This window comes from Bubalus bubalis, chromosome 10 (genome assembly GCF_019923935.1).
Source record: "Bubalus bubalis isolate 160015118507 breed Murrah chromosome 10, NDDB_SH_1, whole genome shotgun sequence".
NCBI classification, from domain to species: Eukaryota; Metazoa; Chordata; class Mammalia; order Artiodactyla; family Bovidae; genus Bubalus; species Bubalus bubalis.
Window position 1 is genome coordinate 18,111,012 of NC_059166.1, and position 19,727 is coordinate 18,130,738.

At 41.1% G+C, this 19,727-nt stretch overlaps 1 long non-coding RNA gene across 1 annotated transcript in view; it reads right to left on the reverse strand.

Moving 5' to 3' along the window:
* Positions 1 to 12,533: 12,533 nt before the first annotated feature.
* Positions 12,534 to 19,727, reverse strand: part of LOC123327850 — a 44,932-nt gene continuing 37,738 nt past the window's right edge. The window contains exon 3 of the long non-coding RNA XR_006542529.2: positions 12,534 to 12,925. This is a non-coding gene — a long non-coding RNA (uncharacterized LOC123327850). The remainder of the gene's footprint in view (positions 12,926 to 19,727) is intronic.

A 19,727-nucleotide genomic window follows, 5' to 3' on the forward strand; every position in this document is an offset into this window, starting at 1 on the left:
GAAAATCACAGTAACCTTGGCTTAGGAAATGTTTTCTTAATTGGACACCAAAATCACAATGATAAAAAAAAAACAGATAAATTGGATTTCATAAGAGTTAAAAACTCTGTCTTCAAAAGATACTTAAGCAAGTTAAAAGACAAGCCACAGCCTTGGAAAAATCATTTTCAAATCAATGATTTGTATTCATAATGTGTAAAGAACTCACACAATACAATGATAAGACATAAAGCCCAAAAGAAAATGGGCAAAAGATTTGAACAGATATTTTACTAAATAAGATATACAGATGGCCAATAAGCACGTGAAAAATTGCTCTCCTCATTAGTCATTAAGGAAATCCAAATCAAAACCACAATGAGATATCACTCTACACCTATTAAAATGGCTCAGACTTAAAAGACTGATCATACCAAGTGTCAAAGAGGAGGTACAATTAGAATTATCGTACACTGCATGTGGGAGTGTAAAATGCAACATCACCAGAAGACTGTCAGCTTCTTAAAAACATAAACCTACTCTACCACCCTGCCATTCCAGCTCTAGATATCCACCCGAGAGAAATGAAAATCCAAGCCCATAGAAAGACATGTACAGAGCATGCACAGCAGATTTACTTGTAACAGCCCATAACTGGACAGGACCCAGATGCCTATCAACAAGTAAATAAATGAATAAATTGTGAAGCAGCAATACAAAGAAATAAAAAGAAATGGACTTGATAAACACAGATGGGTAAGTATCATAAGTATTACTCTAGGTGAAAGAAACCAGAAACAAAGCATATATACTGTATAATACTACAGAGATAAAATACTTTAAATTTTAAAACTCAAGAGGCAAAATCGCAGTCATAGGAAGCATGTCAGCGATAGCAAGGGTTAGGGGACGGGTGGGAGAAGTGACTGTAAAGGAATTGCAAGGGGATCTCTATATCAGGACTGCTGTGGTGGGCACGCAACTGCATACATTTATCAAAATGCATCTGAATTTACACCTAAAATGGATTGGTTTTACTTTGTATATAAATTATACCAAAATATAGTTGGTCAAAATGAATACATATGGTCATTTATATAAAATTGTAAAACAGTAAAATAATACTATATATTGTTTGTTTGCCTAAGTGTATATACGCTGCAAATGTAAAATGAAAAATGGGAAAAGACGCCAATTTTAGAACCATGGTTATCTCTTGAAGGACAGAAAGGAAGAACAGGTGGGTTTGGGGAACTCTGGTGGCTCAGACAGTAGAGAATCTGCCTGTAATGCAGGAGACCCAGGGTTCAATCCCTGAATTGGGAAGGTCACCTGGAGAAGGAAATAGGAACCCACTCCAGTATTCCTGCCTGGGAAATTCCATGGACAGAGGAGCCTGGCGGGGTACAGTCCACAGAGTCACAAAGAGTTAGACACGACCTAGCAACTAACACACACACACACACGTATCTATGAAGCTTTCTTCCTCCCTCCCTCCCTTTTTTCCTTCCCTTTCTGTCCCTTCCTTCCTCTTTTCCTTCCTTCTTTCCAATGTAAAGATGGCCAAATGTAAATATCTGTTTAATCTTAGTGACTCCTGTTTCTCTAAATTCAGGTTAAAGGCCATGTAAGGAGACAATTATGTCCATTACAGTGAATTTACACTCCAACCTCACTTCGCAGTCATTAAAATAAAATGGGCTTCCATTTCTATAAGAAGATCCACAGTCAAATCAGCAAGAAAGTGCCCAGCCCTCCAAAGCTCATTACTAGTCCTCTGGCACAATGAAAAGGCATTTAAAAGCATTTCAACAGCTACACTGAAGTGTGCTCTTGTTTTGAAAGCCCTTTCCTGTGCATCCTATTAATCTGCCTTCCCTACAGAAAGCAGTAAGGTTAATGAGAGTTTTCAATTAGTTAGACCAGTAGGAAAAGATGTCAACTCATGTCCACGTGGGGTTCAAATTGAAGCACCTTAGTAAACCAACACACTGGGATTTTTAAGGTAATTAGGATTTCTACTATTGCTTTTAGCTGTCATTATAATAATGGCAACAACGGCAACAGCTAGCCCTTCAGCAACACTGGCTTGTGCTGCATGGGTCCCCTTATGTGTGGATTTTTTTTCAATGAATAAAGTGCTTGTATTTTCATTTTGCAGATCTTTAACTAAAATGAGTGTGGGGGGAAGCTTGTGTTCTACTAGAAATCACAATACGTGTAATCAAAAGAACTAGGGTTGGAATCCTATTCTAGCCAAACTGTTTCAGCTTCACGTGCTTGGACAAGTCATTTATCAATTCCTTTGTTCCTGAGACAGAGATAGCAGTACATGATTTTCGACTGCACCCAAGGTTAGGGAGATAGGTGACCTTAACCCTCACATTGTTCAAGGTCAGACCGTATTTTTAGTCTCTTCAGCATATAATTCCAATAATGCCTGGTTTTATGTATAAATGGTTTAACACCTCCATTGTTAAATTTTTATTTTCTCTTACTCATAAGAATAAAGTTCATGTGTTATCAGAGATTTACATCTTTCTAGGATTTTATTGACTTCCTTCACATTCATGGTATTTGTTTTTCCTTCACAAGGTACACACCAGACGATTTGGCATGAGTTCAGGTGTCCCTAGTGTACTACTTACCAGCTGCAGCTACTTCTGGATGCTAGATTTTGCTCCACACAGCAGCCATATTTTGCTATATGCCCTTCTGCTGGAGGTGGGGGTGGCGCTTATATTAATTTGCTAGGGCTAGGGCCTGGTGGGCTGCCGTCCATGGGGTCGCACAGAGTCGGACACGACTGAAGCGACTTAGCAGCAGCAGCAGCAGGGCTACCATAACAAAATATCACAGACTGGGTGGCTTGAAGAACAGAATTTTAATTTTTCAGAGTTCTGGAGGCTAGAAGTACAAGATCGAGGTGTCACTAGGATTGATTCTTAGATGGCCATCTTCTTCCTGCATTTCCACATAGTTTTCCCACTGTTTGGTTCTTAGTCCTAATCTCTTCTTCTAAATTCACCAGTCATACTGGATTAGGACCCACTTTAATGACCTCATTGTAACCTGTCTTTGCAAAGACCCTGTCTCCTGTGTGTGTATACACAGACACACACACACACACACACAATAGAATACTACTCAGCCATAAAAAAGAATGAAATTTTGCCATTGGCAGTAACATGGATGGCCTTTCACTAAACACTATTATGCTAAGTGAAATAAGTCAGAGAAAGACAAATACGGTGTGGTATCACTTTGATGTGGAACACAGAAGATGCAGCAAACTAGTGAACATAACAAAAAAGATGCAGACCCATAGATACAGACAATAAACTGGTAGTTACTAGTGGGGAGAGGGAAGCGGGGGATGATACTGGCATGGAGGGTGAGGAGGTGCAAACTATTATGTATAAAATGAGCTGTAGGGCTGTATTATGCAGCATAGGAACTGTAGCCTCTGCTCTGCAGTGGCTATAGACAGAGCATAACTTTTGGAGACTGTGAATCATTATGTTATACACTGAGCTTCCCTGGAGGCTCAGTGGTTAAGAATCTGCCTGCCTATGCAGCGGATGTGGGTTTGATCCCTGGGTTGGGAAGATCTGCTGGAGAAGGAAACGGCAACTCACTCCAGCATTCTTTCCTGGAGAATCCCATGGACAGAAGAGCCTGGTGGGCTACAGTCCATGGGGTTGCAAAGAATCGGACATGCTTAAGGACTGAGCACAGCACAGCACATACTTCAGTTAAAAAAAGGAAAAAAAAAAAGACCTTAGCTCCAAATTCAGTCACATTCTGGGGTACCAGGGGTTAGGACTTCAACTTATGAATTTGGAGGCAGGGAGAGAAAGGTCACTTTTTAAAATGCTCACTGTATTTGAGGCACTTTACACACAGGATCTCATCCTCAGAAGATCTTAGAGGTAGGCCTATCATCACTTATTTACAGATGAAGAGACTGAAACATGAACCAGGCAGTTAGGAAGTGGTAGAGCCAAGATGAACACTTGACTCTGTCTGGCTTCACAGTCCATGCTCTGTCCACCATATTACATTACGTATCTTGGCTTTAGTCTGACACTCTCTACTCCTCTAGGGTCTTGTCCCTTTTGGCCACTTTACTAAGTGATTTGTATTCTTGGTACACTGCCCACTCCCTATCCCAAGTTATCAATCAGTGCCCTTGGGGAAATAAAGACAGCTTGTCATCAGAACCGGTAATGGGCTCTTGACCTAGAGGTTATGAGGAGTTGAGGCATCAGGTTACTTGAGCAGGGCACTCACTCAGGCAGCTTCCTTTTGATGTTTTGTCCTGGCGAGGCCATCACTTACAGCAAAGCAGCGCTGGAGTCTGGTACCATGGTCTGCGGCAGTTTTTGTAGGAATCCCTGTTATCCCCAGGCGCCGTGTCCTAGAAACACCTCTTCTGAGTTTAGCACATTCCTTGCAACTAGGACTCATGGCAAAACAAGCCTGTAGTATAGGCCTATCACACACCAAGCATATTGATCGAACATTTGCATTGTTGCTTTGGAAACCTACAAATAGGACTGGCCTTGAATGTAGGCGGAGGAGACAGCTGCTTCTGAGATGGTATCAGGACACCCAGGGAAATGGCCTTGGGGAAAGTACTTTGTTTCCCACTGGATACTGCTTTTGTGTTTTGTGGGGTTGTTTTTCTTGTTAATTGCCTAAATTTTCCACACTATTATTGGGAGATAAAGTATTCTTATATTATAGAGCAATTAACTCACATTCTATTTACAGCTCTCAGACTAAGTGCTAAGCAATTGCTTCCCCAGAATTTCCCCATTCACAAATGAGTTAGGTTGATTTGCAAGAGGTTCAGAGCTAATTCAACCATTTGATTAGTACTGATGCTGAGACAAAGTGGAAAAGAATCGTTGGACTTCAGCTCTGCCACACAAATACGGACATATTATTTCACATCTCTTTATTCAGGCAGCCCTGATATGTTTCAATTCAAGGAGACGTTCTTAGTGTTCATACTAATGAGTAAATATTAATCTATAAAACTTGGCTATTTGCCTCTACACAGAATTAATTATAAATAGAGACAAAAATGATCAGAACTCAAAAGGGATTTAGAGATCATTTACTTCAGTCCCCTGATTTTATGGTAGAGAAAACCTAAGGTTAGCAAAATTAAGAGATTCATCCAAGTCTTCACAGTTAGTTAATGACAGAACTAGACATTAACTCGGAGTCCTGGCTTCTCCCTACAACACCATTTCTACTATACTCTAAACACGTGTGTAAGTTCATTCATATGGTTGGTATAAATTGTCTCTACCCACTTCCAAAATTGGATTAAAAAAAAAAAACAGTGTTTTAAGACCAAAAAATGTCAGGAAAAAGCTATGTCTTAGTCTTTAAAGACATTCAAACATTCAAATAACTAAGTTCTTCTGCCAGCTTTTTTAAAAAAAGAGGAAATGTGATATTTAAAATAGCATGCTAAAATATCATCTATTTCCTAAGTTTTATCCCAATTTACGGTAAATATTTTTAAATTATATGTAGTTCCTGTACTTCTATGATGTAGCTCTGAGGTTAAACTGACAGCCGAAAAAGAAAATACTAGGCAGTAAAGGCAGAGCCAAAACCAGGGTCATTTACAGAAAATGCCCTAAAATGTTCTAAGGGGACCCTATCAACTACTATGGCCCTGCAGAGAGATCTGTCTTGGACCGTGGGCTCACACGGACACAAATTATGCTGGTGCTTTTCTGCCAAGTTAATCTAACCTCCAGATAGTCTGCATCATTCTTGGGAGCAGGTGCTTATTAGGATGCAAAGGAGTTTTCTCAAATGCTGCCATCTGTGGTCTTCCTCATCACATGTGGAAATGAGCACTCACTCCCTGTACTTTATGGTAGCTATTATCTGTGACTCCCCGACCCTATTGATAACACAGACTGATTGGTACCATACTTATTTCTGTTCCTGCCCTTGCTCCCTTATTCAATCTTTTAGATGATCATTTTCAGATGTCTGTGCCCATTATGAGACCCAGGACAGAATCTGCCTGCAATATGTGGCTCAGAAATATTTTCTGAATAAATAAATGACTAAGTATACACTGCCTATGGTGAAAAATCACATCTGTTACAAACCATTTGCAAAAGAAAATACAATATATTTAGTGTGTTTAAGATTTAAAGGTTTAGCATGAAAGGAAATGTTATTTCTTATAAATGTGTATGAATGTCATTATTCTTATTCATCACACTTTTCTGTCCAGTTGGTGGATTTATCTGTTGCTGTTGGATCTCTGTTTGTATAAGTGAATATAATTTACACTGAAGATGTCCAGGGGAATGGCTAAAATAGTCATGCTTCAGTTCAGTTCAGTTCAGTCGCTCAGTCGTGTCCGACTCTTTGTGACCCCATGAATCACAGCACGCCAGGCCTCCTTGTCCATCACTAACTCCTGGAGTTCACTCAGACTCACGTCCATCGAGTCGGTGATGCCATCCAGCCATCTCATCCTCTGTTGTCCCCTTCTCCTCCTGTCCCCAATCCCTCCCAGCATCAGAGTCTTTTCCAATGAGTCAACTCTTCGCATGACGTGGCCAAAGTACTGGAGTTTCAGCTTTAGCATCATTCCTTCCAAAGAACACCAGGACTGATCTCCTTCAGAATGGACTGGTTGGATCTCCTTGCAGTCCAAGGGACCCTCAAGAGTCTTCTCCAACACCAGAGTTCAAAAGCATCAATTCTTCAGTGCTCAGCTTTCTTCACAGTCCAACTCTCACATCCATACATGACCACAGGAAAAACCATAGCCTTGACTAGACGGACCTTTGTTGGCAAGGTAATGTCTATGCTTTTCAATATGCTATCTAGGTTGGTCATAACTTTCCTTCCAAGGAGTAAGCGTCTTCTAATTTCATGGCTGCAATCACCATCTGCAGTGATTTTGGAGCCCAAAAAAATAAAGTCTGACACTGTTTCCACTGTTTCCCCATCTATTTCCCATGAAGTGATGGGACCAGATGCCATGATCTTCACTTTCTGAATGCTGAGCTTTAAGCCAACTTTTTCACTCTCCACTTTCACTTTCATCAAGAGGCTTTTTAGTTCCTCTTCACTTTCTGCCATAAGGTGGTGTCATCTGCATATCTGAGGTGATTGATATTTCTCCCGGCAATCTTGAATCCAGCCTGTGCTTCTTCCAGCCCAGCGTTTCTCATGATGTACTCTGCATATACGTTAAATAAGCAGGGTGATGCCGGGAGCCGGCATATTGCATATTGAGTGCATATTGCATATTGAGTGCAGCACTTTCCACAGCATCATCTTTCAGGATCTGGAATAGCTCAACTGGAATTCTATCACTGCCAGGCTAGAACTCCACCCATGACAAAGGTCATGAGGAAGGAGGCTCGGCATACGCAAAGGCGGGATCGAGCCTCAGGAGTCCCCCTGGAAATTCTTGAGCATTTACCCTCCAAACCAGAGTCTGCCTACTTTCTGCTTTGTGCTTTCACCTACACCTCTGACTTTACGGGGGGCTGTCCCCCACTACCTCTCTCTGAAAAAAGAGTTAGCTTACAGCTCCAGTTAATAATTCCTGGGTGTGACAGTGTTTCAACCTAAAAACTCCTTTGGAAATCCTCTAGCCTGCCTGAATAGGTTTTTCCGGCCACATGTGATTGTTCAGAGCCTCCCAACTGTGAGAGGCAGGAGATGTTCTAAACTGCCTAAACACAGATTCCTTTGAGTAGTTAAAAGATTGATTAGAAATTGTATTGGTGAAGGGTTTTTCACTTGTTGGGCCAATGTTTGCTGCTAAGTCTCCATACCCCTTACCTACTGTGTCCTTGGCAGTGTATTGATTGATATAATGGGTGTATAGAAATGTAAAATGCAGCTTTGTCCAATGCTTTTCTGGAGGCTGGTGCCTGACTTTGGAATAATCACCTTTAGAGAAAAATAAGTTTCTTAAAATGTTAACAGGCCTCCGGGCCAGAAGATGATGTCAATCACCTGAACTTTTGCATATGATAAGTTTGAAAGCCTGGCTTAGATTAGAACCAGGAACTGCTGTCCTTGCATGACTCCACCCCTTCCCCCATTATCCTCTATGCATAACTTAAGGTATAAAAACTACTTTGGAAAATAAAGTGCGGGCCTTGTTCACTGAAACTTGGTCTCCCCATGTCACTCTCTCTCCCAAATTCTGGCTGAGTCTCCATCTGGAGCGAGGAACCCGCCATGCTTGCTAATTATGCCTGGGCTTCTAAGATCCGACCGGGGAGGCCTCAGTGTCTCCTCTCCTTCGGGAGAACGGAAGGATGCCTGTGGCCTACGTAAGTGGTGCAAACTTCTTGTCTTGAAGTTTTATTGGTCTCCCGCGTAAACCAAGCTACTCAGCCTCTTTTCTCCACTGAATTTTCCTACTGAGCTATCCTCATTCTATTACTCTTTGTATCCTTAATTAACGTGTAATTAAGCAGTTGTTTCCTGACCCTCGCCTATGCCGTCTCTCCTTCAAATACCCTGGATCAGCTGCGGCTGGACCCCGGCAGGGTGACAATATACAGTCTTGACGTACTGCTTTTCCTATTTGGAACTGGTCTGTTGTTCCATGTCCAGTTCTAACTGTTGCTTCCTGACCTGCATACAAATTTCTCAAGAGGCAGGTCAGGTGGTCTGGTATTCCCATCTCTTTCAGAATTCTCCACAGTTTATTGTGATCCACACAGTCAAAGGCTTTGGCATAGTCAATAAAGCAGAAATAGATGTTTTTCTGCAACTCTCTTGCTTTTTCCATGATCCAGAGGATGTTGGCAATTTGCTCTCTGGTTCCTCTGCCTTTTCTAAAACCAGCTTGAACAACTGGAAGTTTGCAGTTCACGTATTGCTGAAGCCTGGCTTGGAGAATTTTGAGCATTACTTTACTAGCGTGTGAGATGAGTACAACTGTGCGGTAGTTTGAGCATTCTTTGGCATTGCCTTTCTTTGGGTATAATACAGTATAAGTCATGCTTATACTGTATTAATAGAAAGAGAATCTGAGGATAGTCCAAGTTTCTGAATTTACAGGTAAGGCATCAAGGCCTGGAAAATTCTACTTGTTTCCGGCCAAAAAGCAAGGTAATGGCAGACATTGATATTTGCAATAGGTGTCAAATAGGGATTTTGAAAACACATCTGTGAGCTGGATAATGGCATGCACCTGCGCACATCTCTGATTTTTTTTTTTTTTTTTTTTGGCCTCTCTGCTAAAATTAACTGTCAGAAAATAATTCAAATTACAACTGGAAGCATTAAGGATCCATACCATTAACCTAACTTTGTGAAGAATGTTATAGTACTAATATGGGGTTTAAATATAGGCATGGATTATTAAGGTTGAGGAATAAGGACAACACAGAAGGGCAGGCCTGATATTCTAATTTCTCATGATGCTATAGATCTTTTTAAAGTAAAAATTAAAATGCTGTCATTACAGCCAATGCCAATTTAAAAAGTTTATCACTTGGAAAAAAGTGAGTCCTGGATTTCCCTGGTGGTCAGTGGTTAAGAATTTGCCTGCCAATGCAGGGGGCACGGGTTCAACCCCTGCTCCCAGAAGATTCCACATGCCCCAGAGGAGCTAAGCCCATGCACCACAACTACAGAGCCCGTGCCCTAGAACCCATGTTCTGCAACAAGACAAGCCACTGCAATGAGAAGACCTCGTGCGGTAGTGAAGAGTAGCCCCTGCTCACTGCAACTAGAGAAAGCCTGGGAGCAGCAGCAAAGACCCAGCGCAGCCAAAAATAAATAAATAAAAATTTTAAAAGTGAGTCCTAAAGAATTAAAAAAACACAAATTTTTAATGACTGAACAGTGAATGGATAAAAGACTTCCCTACATGAATCTGTCTGCAATGCAGGAGACCCAGGTTCGATTCCTGGGTCAGGGCAACCCACTTCAGTCCATGTGGTTGCAAAGAATAGAACAGGACTGGGCGACTGATGCTTCCACTTCCACATATATATATACAACAAACATTAATTCATTTTAATCAAACTCTTAAATCAGAGATGATTGAAAAACACTAGGTTTTATTTAGTAAGGTGGTAAGACGAAGTAAGGTTTTGGTTTTAAAAACTTGGTTTTTTAAAACTTTGGTTTTAAAAGCTGGGTTGTAGAAGCCCAACTTTCTACCTTGGTGGAATTTTCATCACTTTTTTGTAATTTCTCTATGCTCTCTCACCTTGATGGGCTACTGGCTTTTTTCTTTCCAGTTGATCTGTTCATTTTCAGACCTCTGCTCTTCCCTTGAGTAATGTGTTCCCTCCCTGGGATGCCCAATAAAGCCTACTCATCCTTCAAGTCCATCACAGGTGTTCTCTCTGAGTGGGAAATGTAGTCCTCCTTGTTAGAACTGCATACGCCTCTCATTACACTTTTATCGATTTCTTCTGTTCATGACTGGCTTTTGTCTGGAGCCCAAATCCCCCAATATTATAGGACCCTCACCAGCTCCTAGCATTCACTCTAAGCCTGGTCATCAGCCTAGATGTGAGCCCTGACTCTGCACTTCCTCTCACGACCATTGGTCTCACTGCTTCCTACCTTTTCCTTTTCCTCCTTCCCCAAATTTTGCACTGTACATTCTGGAAGCTGTACTGCAGTAGCTTTGAAGATATCTTGATCACCGACCAACAAAATACTAAGTCTTGTTCTTTTTTTTACAACTGAGAAACCACATGAAATATATACACATTTTATTTTTAAATGTGTAATGTATTCTACTGTCTTTTAAAAATAAATAACACTGTTGTGGGTCAATTACATATCCACACGCCAAAAAAGAGGAAGTTATATCCTTACCTCATACCACACACAACATTTAACTAAAAATGAATCAGAGACCTAAATATAATAGCTAAAAATAGAAAACTTCTTAAAGAGAATAGAAGTCTTCATGACCTCAGATTGGACAAAGAGTTCATAGACAAAAAAAACAAAAGTAAAATCCATAAAAGAAATATTGAGAAACTGGATCTCATTAGAAGCTTCTGTGTTTTTTAATGTGACACTATTAAGAAAATGAAAAGACAAACTACAGGCTGCAAGAAAATATTTGCTAATCTTATATCTAGTAAAGAAATATTTCCAGGACCCTCATAATTCAATAATAAGAAGATAACCCAGTTGCAAAATGAACAAAAGTATATGAAGATATACAAATGATTAATAAGCACATTGTGCACTCAACCCCATTAGTCATCAGGGAAGTTAGAACCACAATGAGATACCAATACTCCCAGTAGAAGAGTTACAGTCAGAAAGATGAACACTACCAGCTGGAGAGTGCAGCCACTGAAACATTCATGCATTGCTATTGGGGATATAAAATGGTACAGCCATTCTGAAAAATAATTCTGCTGTTCCTAAAAAGTTAAACATAGCCTTTTCAGATGACACAGCAATTCCACTCCTAGGGATATACCCAAGAGAAATGACGACAGGTCCACCCAAAAACTTATACACAAATGGTCACAGAACTATTACTCATATTAGCCCCAAACTGGAAACAATCTAAATGTCCATTAACTGGTGAATGGGCAACACGATGTGGTATATCCATACAATGGACTGTCCAGGACTAAAAAAGAACAAGCTATTGATACATGTTCAACATGGATGAGCCTGAAAGTTTCCTCCACTTCTTGCCTTAAGAGGAACTAGAATATCAGTTTTATTTCTCAGTGTTATATCCAGATCTCCCCCCAAGCATGGGCTCACATCCCTCTTCTGTGGAGTCCCAGTCTGGGGTTTTCCCCTTGCCTACCCCTTTGCGACACCTCATCAAGGCCCAAGTTCTCCAGTGGTACTTCCTCAGACCTGCTCACTTCCCTGTGTTTCTACCCCTTCAGCTTAGTTCAGGCCACTGCTGTCTCTAGTCTTGATCACTGAAACAACTGCCAATGGCTACTTTGACTCTAATCTTGCCACTTTACAACAGACAGGCCCTTCTAAAGCACAATCTTGTCCAGTTAGTGCCTGTTTAAATAATATAACGGCTTCCAGAGCCACAGGACGAAGTGTAAAGGTCCTAAGAAGGCAAGCAGAGTGTCTGGCTGACAATAGATGATCAGTAAAATCTGCTGAAAGATAGAATGAGTGCATCTTCTGGCACTAAAGTTTTACTTAATTTCATTATATCTATTTGTACGTATGCTGTGTCCCCCCTACAAACCCAACACTTCCCTAGGACAGAGACTTATATGTTTATACTCTTTTGTCTTCCCTAGCCCTCAACACAATGCACTTCACATTGCAGGAATCTGATTGCATTTGCCAGTGAAGGAGTGGAAGAGAGCTTTTCAAAGAATGGTATTAGAGACTTCCCCAGTGGTACAATGGCTAAGAATCCACCTGTCAAAGCAGGGGACACAGGTTCGACCCCTGGGTTGGCAAGATCCCACAGGCTGCAGGGCAACTAGCATACACGTGCCACAGCTACTGAGCCTGTGCTCTACAGGCCAGGAGCCACAACTACTGAGCGACAAGTACTAAAACCCCTGCGCCTAGGGGCCTGGGCTCTGCAACCAAAAGAAGTCACCACGATGAGAAGCCCACGCATCTCGTCTACAGAGTAGGCCCCACTCTCAACAACTAGCCAAAGCCCAGCAATCAAGACCCAGTTCAACCAAAAATAAAATAAATTAATTAAGAAGAATAAAGGTATTAGAGCTCAAGAGTTTCTGGTTCCCCAGAAAGTTCTTGGTTTTGGTGTAACTTGCAGAGCAAACAACATGCTCCTAGTAGAATATGCAAACTCACCAAATGTTCTGCATTCCTGAAATCTGCCTGGGGACTCATCACTCAAACACTGTTTTGACTTCAGAGAGTTGATTAGCTTGGTCTGGACTCCAGTCAGCAGACTCCTCTTGCCAGGCACTCCTACAGTCTTGCAAAGAGGAGGAAGAAAACAGTTAATGTTTGTATTAAACATAGGAGACTTATTCACATGTGTGATAATAGTTTCTATCCAATGTCTCTAGAAAGGCTTCAGTTCAGTTCAGTTGCTCAGTCGTGTCCGACTCTTTGCGACCCCATGAACTGCAGCACGCCAGGCCTCCCTGTCCATCACCAACTCCCAGAGTTCACTCAAACTCTCGTCCATCGAGTCAGTGATGCCATCCAGCCATCTCATCCTCTGTTGTCCCCTTCTCTTCCTGCCCCCAATCCCTCCCAGCATCAGAGTCTTTTCCAATGAGTCAACTCTTCGCATGACGTGGCCAAAGTACTGGAGTTTCAGCTTTAGCATCATTCCTTCCAAAGAACACCCAGGACTGATCTCCTTCAGAATGGACTGGTTGGATCTCCTTGCAGTCCAAGGGACTCTCAAGAGTCTTCTCCAACACCACAGTTCAAAAGCATCAATTCTTCGGCCCTCAGCTTTCTTCACAGTCCAACTCTCACATCCATACATGACCACTGGAAAAACCACAGCCTTGACTAGACGGACCTTTGTTGGCAAAGTAATGTCTCTGCTTTTGAATATGCTATCTAGATTGGTCATAATTTTCCTTCCAAGGAGTAAGCGTCTTCTAATTTCATGGCTGCAATCACCATCTGCAGTGATTTTGGAGCCCAAAAAAATAAAGTCTGACACTGTTTCCACTGTTTCCCCATCTATTTCCCATGAAGTGATGGGACCAGATGCTATGATCTTCGTTTTCTGAATGCTGAGCTTTAAGCCAACTTTTTCACTCTCCACTTTCACTTTCATCAAGAGGCTTTTTAGTTCCTCTTCACTTTCTGCCATAAGGGTGGTGTCATCTGCGTATCTGAGGTGATTGATATTTCTCCCGGCAATCTTGATTCCAGCTTGTGCTTCTTCCAGCCCAGCGTTTCTCATAATGTACTCTGCATATAAGTTAAATAAGCAGGGTGACAATACACAGCCTTGACGTACTCCTTTTCCTATTTGGAACCAGTCTGTTGTTCCATGTCCAGTTCTAACTGTTGCTTCCTGACCTGCATACAGGTTTCTCAAGAGGCAGGTCAGGTGGTCTGGTATTCCCATGTCTTTCAGAATTCTCCACAGTTTATTGTGATCCACACACTTTATTGGCAGAGTCAATAAAGCAGAAATCGATGTTTTTCTGCAACTCTCTTGCTTTTTCGATGATCCAGCGGATGTTGGCAATTTGATCTCTGGTTCCTCTGTCTTTTCTAAAACCAGCTTGAACAACTGGAAGTTCACGTACTGTTGAAGCCTGGCTTGGAGAATTTTGAGCATTACTTTACTAGCGTGTGAGATGAGTGCAATTGTGCGGTAGTTTGAGCATTCTTTGGCATTGCCTTTCTTTGGGATTGGGATGAAAACTGACCTTTTCCAGTCCTGTGGCCACTGCTGAGTTTTCCACATTTGCTGGCATATTAGTGCAGCACTTTCATAGCATCATCTTTCAGGATTTGAAATAGCTCAACTGGAATGTCATCATCTCCACTAGCTTTGTTCGTAGTGATGCTTTCTAAGACCCACTTGACTTCACATTCCAGGATGTCTGGCTCTAGGTCAGTTTTCACACCATTGTAATTGTTTTGGTTATGAAGATCTTTTTTGTACAGTTCTTCTGTGTATTCTTACCACCTCTTCTTAATATCTTCTACTTCTGTTAGGTCCATACCATTTCTGTCCTTTATTGAGCCCATCTTTGCATGAAATGTTCCCTTGGTATCTCTAATTTTCTTGAAGAGATCTCTAGTCTTTCCCATTCTGTTATTTTCCTCTATTTCTTTGCACTGATCACTGAGGAAGGCTTTCTTATCTCTCCTTACTATTCTTTGGAACTCTGCATTCAGATGCTTCTATCTTTCCTTTTCTCCTTTGTTTTTCGCTTCTCTTCTTTTTTTTTTTTTTTTTTTTTAAATTTTATTTTATTTTTAAACTTTACATAACTGTATTAGATTTGCCAAATATCAAAATGAATCCGCCACAGGTATACATGTGTTCCCCATCCTGAACCCTCTTCCCTCCTCCCTCCCCATTCCATCCCTCTGGGTCGTCCCAGTGCACCAGCCCCAAGCATCCAGTATCGTGCATCGAACCTGGACTGGCAACTCGTTTCATACATGATATTTTACATGTTTCAATGCCATTCTCCCAAATCTTCCCACCCTCTCCCTCTCCCACAGAGTCCATAAGACTGTTCTATACATCAGTGTCTCTTTTGCTGTCTCGTACACAGGGTTATTGTTACCATCTTTCTAAATTCCATATATATGTGTTAGTATACTGTACAAACACATGAAAAGATGCTCAACATCACTCATTATCAGAGAAATGCAAATCAAAACCACTATGAGGTACCATTTCGCTTCTCTTCTTTTCACAGCTATTTGTAAGGCCTCCCCAGACAGCCATTTTGCTTTTTTGTATTTCTTTTCCATGGGGATGATCTTGATCCCTGTCTCCTGTACAATGTCAAGAACCTCCATCCATAGTCCATCAGGCACTCTATCTATCAGATCTAGTTCCTTAAATCTATTTCTCACTTCCAGTGTATAATCATAAGGAATCTGATTTAGGTCATACCTGAATGGTAGTGGTTTTCCTACTTTCTTCAATTTAAGTCTGAATTTGGCAATAAGAAGTTCATGATCTGAGCCATAGTCAGCTCCTAGTCTTGTTTTGGCTGACTGTATAGAGTTTCTCCATCTTTGGCTTCAAAGAATATAATCAACCTGATTTCAGTGTTGGCCATCTGGTCATGTCCATGTGTAGAGTCTTCTCTTGTGTTGTCGGAAGAGGGTGTTTGCTATGACCAATGCGTTCTCTTGGCAAAACTCTATGCCTTTGCCCTGCTTCATTCCGTGTTCCAAGGCCAAATTTGCCTGTTACCCCAGGTGTTTCTTGACTTCCTACTTTTGCATTCCAGTCTCCTATAATGAAAAGGACATCTTTTTGGGGTGTTAGTTATAAAAGGTCTTCTAGGTCTTCAATAGAACCATTCAGCTTCAGCTTCTTCAGCATTACTGGTTGGGGCATAGACTTGGATTACTGTGATATTGGATGGTTTGCCTTGGAAATGAACAGAGATCATTTTGTCATTTTTGAGATTGCATCCAAGTACTGCATTTCAGACTCTTTTGTTCCATCCCATATCAAGCCTGGTGAAGTGACAGATCTGCTGTAAGGGAAGTAATACAGAAAAGCATCTCACTGTCCTTCCCTGTTTACCAACCTGAAAATAAACTCTGTCAAAGTGGGTCTCCTTGGTTCACTGCTAATACAGAGCTGGGCATCTTCATGAATTACTTGGCTGCTTATGTCCAAAATGGTCATTTTCATTTGATTCCAAAAATTGTGCTGCTTTTCTCAGAAGAGTTGGCATTTTTCAAAAGAAGAGTTGGATAACATTTTTTCTACCCAAACTGTTATCACCAAGAAAAATTACTATTGCACTCAGCCAAATTAAGGCTGCCTTCTTCTATAAAAGAATACCTACTACAAAGCCACAGTCATCAAGACAGTATGGTACTGGCACAAAGACAGAAATATAGATCAATGGAACAAAATAGAAAGCCCAGAGATAAATCCACACACATATGGACACCTTATCTTTGACAAAGGAGGCAAGAATATACAATGGATTAAAGACAATCTCTTTAACAAGTGGTGCTGGGAAAACTGATCAACCACTTGTAAAAGAATGAAACTAGAACACTTTCTAACACCATACACAAAAATAAACTCAAATGGATTAAAGATCTAAACGTAAGACCAGAAACTATAAAACTCCTAGAGGAGAACATAGGCAAAACACTCTCCGACATACATCACAGTAGGATCCTCTATGACCCACCTCCCAGAATATTGGAAATAAAAGCAAAAATAAACAAATGGGACCTAATTAAACTTAAAAGCTTCTGCACAACACAGGAAACTATTAGCAAGGTGAAAAGACAGCCTTCAGAATGGGAGAAAATAATAGCAAATGAAGCAACTGACAAACAACTAATCTCAAAAATACACAAGCAACTCCTACAGCTCAATTCCAGAAAAATAAATGACCCAATCAAAAAATGGGCCAAAGAACTAAATAGACATTTCTCCGAAGAAGACATACAGATGGCTAACAAACACATGAAAAGATGCTCAACATCACTCATTATCAGAGAAATGCAAATCAAAACCACTATGAGGTACCATTTCATGCCGGTCAGAATGGCTGCGATCCAAAAGTCTACAAGCAATAAATGCTGGAGAGGGTGTGGAGAAAAGGGAACCCTGTTACACTGTTGGTGGGAATGCAAACTAGTACAGCCACTATGGAGAACCCTGTGGAGATTCCTTAAAAAACTGGAAATAGAACTGCCTTATGACCCCGCAATCCCACTGCTGGGCATACACACTGAGGAAACCAGAATTGAAAGAGACACGTGTACCCCAATGTTCATCACAGCACTGTTTATAATAGCCAGGACATGGAAGCAACCTAGATGTCCATCAGCAGACAAATGGATTAGAAAGCTGTGGTACATATACACAATGGAGTATTACTCAGCCATTAAAAAGAATACATTTGAACCAGTTCTAATGAGGTGGATGAAACTGGAACCTATTATACAGAGTGAAGTAAGCCAGAAAGAAAAACACCAATACAGTATACTAACGCATATATATGGAATTTAGAAAGATGGTAACAATAACCCTGTATACGAGACAGCAAAAGAGACACAGATGTATAGAACAGTCTTATGGACTCTGTGGGAGAGGGAGAGGGTGGGATGATTTGGGAGAATGGCATTGAAACAGGTATAATATCATATATGAAACGAATCGCCAGTCCAGGTTCGATGCACAATACTGGATGCTTGGGGCTGGTGCACTGGGACGACCCAGAGGGATGGTATGGGGAGGGAGGAGGGAGGAGGGTTCAAGATGGGGAACACGTGTATACCTGTGGCGGATTCATGTTGATATATGGCAAAACCAATACAATATTGTAAAGTTAAAAAAGAAAATAAAAATAAAAAAATAAATACTTAGGGAACTTCTTTGCTCTGTGTTTGTGTGTCTTAGAGAAAATACATGTGTTTTCTAAAAATTGTTTAAGTATAGATACAATATGTAAATTATTTACTTTAAATATTAAATATGAATTATTGATAATATGAATTGCATCAAATATTAGGATCCTTGGGAATACATTATTATCACCTTCTTAAGTGGTGCAAATGTAAATCCTTGTATTTAGAAACTTGAAACATGTAAAACAAAAAAAAGAATAGCATCCTTTTAAAGGACTTTACATGTGGCCATTTTGACACTTATCTTGGCCTTCGGAATAGTAGATCTAATTAGATCAAGCGCTTCAGAAAGATAAAGAATAAAACAAAATAGCCAGGATTCATAGAACAAAAATCTTCACTGAAGTGACATCTCAGAAGGAATCATTTTTAAATATTCAGTTAGTTTGGGGGTTATATTTTGGAGGGACTAATGTTGAAGCTGAAACTCCAATACTTTGGCCACCTGATGGGAAAAACTGACTCATTAGAAAAGACCCTGATGCTGGGAAAGATTGAGGGAAGGAGGAGAAGGGGACAACAGAGGATGAGATGTTGGGTGGCATCACCAACTCAATGGACATGAGTTTGGGTAAACTCTGGGAGTTGGTGACAGACAGGGAAGCCTGGCGTGCTGCAGTCCATGGGGTCACAAGGAGTCAGATACGACTGAGTGACTGAACTGAATTACATTTTGGAATGCTTTAAGATGTTTTCACAGTTAAATTTCCCTGCACCCTCTGTTCGGAGAAGGCAATGGCAACCCACTCCAGTACTCTCGCCTGGAAAATCCCATGGACCGAGGAGCCTGGTAGGCTGCAGTCCATGGGGTCACTAAGAGTCAGACACAACTGAGCGACTTCACTTTCACTTTTCCCTTTCATGCATTGGAGAAGGAAATGGCAACCCACTCCAGTGTTCTTGCCTGGAGAATCTCAGGGACAGGGGAGCCTGGTGGGCTGCCGTCTATGGGGTCGCACAGAGTCAGACACGACTGAAGCAACTTAGCAGCAGCAGCACACTCTGTTTTCACCACCTCTTTGCTTTTGCTTGTGCTTTCACTCTATTCTGGGGGACCATTCTCTCTCTGTCCTCTTCCTGGCCAAGCTTCTTCCTTCAGTGCCAATTTAAGTGCCATTGTCTCTAAGGAGGGGTGTCATTAAAACTTGAGGCATCATTAACACTTTTCTGCACAACTCTTTATTCCATTTTGAGCAAAGTTGGTCAACTGAGGGTAAGGGTGAGGGGAAAAGAAGCATGTTAGCATCTTAGGCATAATTCTGAAAGGATATCATAATACATTTTAAAATAAAAGATAACACTGTTTGAATTGATTCACCTTCCCTGGTGGCTCAGATGGTAAAGAATCCACCTGCCAATGCAGGAGACACAGGAGACAAGAGTTCGATCCCTGAGTTGGGACAATCCCCCTGGAGAAGGAAATGGTGACTTGCTCCAGTATTCTTGCCTGGAGAATCCCATGGACAGAGGAGCCTGGCAGGTTACAGTCTATGGGGTCGCAATGTCAGACACAACTGAAGCGACTAACACTTTCACTTTCACAGATGTGAAAAAGGAATAAATTTCTTGGGAGAGTAGACGGTAACCTCTTTTATACCACCCTTCTTTATCTCAGAATCTCTAGGTGCATTTCAATTGGGAAAAACTAATGTGGAGTCCACCCCACA